We start from the raw sequence: 1,138 nt of genomic DNA on the forward strand, positions 1-1,138 counted from the left end.
CGGGGTGGGGACGGCGGTCCGCGTTCCCGCCCCAGGAGCCCGGGGGCCGACTGACGCGCTGGGCCACCAATAGTAGGCCGCGGCGCAGGTGGGCGGGGACTGGGGCAGAGATGGGCGGGGCCTCCGCGCCCAAACGGGGTCCGCCGCGGCTCCGCGTGCTGTGCGGGGCGTGGGAAGCTGCTACTCGGGAGACGTCTTGGGAATGCCGCCTGGACGGATCCGGCGATCTCCCTGGCACTTTACATCGAAAGTTCATTGAATGGGAAACAAAGAAACCTGGTGGGTGGGATGATGAGGGAGAGGGACTCGTGCCTTTTTCCGAGGGTACGGAAGGATTCCCATCTCTGGCCGGGACCGCTGGTGGGTCACGGCCATGGGAGGGCGAGACTGGATCCAGATGTAGCTCCCGGCCCAGGGCCTCTTCCACTAGACTGGGCAAATTTTTTGATCTTTATTTTCCCCTAGGTCAGCAGAATGGGGTTACGCTTACTCAGAAGTCACTCACACAGAAGTCACTCAGTTTACTTTAGGAGCCGGAATCTGTGCGTTATTGACAAAATTAATCCTCTGATAAAATTGTTTATCAAAAGGAAAAAATAAACAGCTCAACAATAAAAAGGCGCTCACAGCAAGGTTCTTTTGCCCCTGATTTTCTATTCAGAGGGATCCTTTTTCAGAAGAAAAAGGAAGAAAACAAAAGTCCTGGTGAACACTTCCTTTTTTTCCAATATACACAGTTCCAGAGAGAAATAGACTTGAATGTGGCAAGTTTGGACACCTTTTGAAACAAATCCCATAACTAAAGAAAGATGTAGAAAACATCGCAATTTTAGGTGGCCCCAGTATAGTTTGGGCAATGTCAAGGGATGGAATCACTTTCTCTTTTTCTGAATCTCAGAGCAGAGGATCATAGGTCTTTGGCAACTCCGTAAAATTCCAACAGCAACAGCAATTAATTTAATGCTGGGCGTTTACTGACAGCTGACATCAGGCCAGGCACTCTGAGAATTCTTTTATGTTTTACTTTACATATTATTTCACTTAAACCTCACACCTGCCCATGATGTGGGCACTGCTACTATCTCCAGTGTACAGACAAGGAAACTGAGGCTCAGTAAATGCTAATGCAGAAGTTGAA

This window comes from Ursus americanus, chromosome 15, assembly GCF_024610735.1.
Source record: "Ursus americanus isolate L20-20 chromosome 15, mUrsAme1.1.p, whole genome shotgun sequence".
Lineage (NCBI taxonomy): Eukaryota > Metazoa > Chordata > Mammalia > Carnivora > Ursidae > Ursus > Ursus americanus.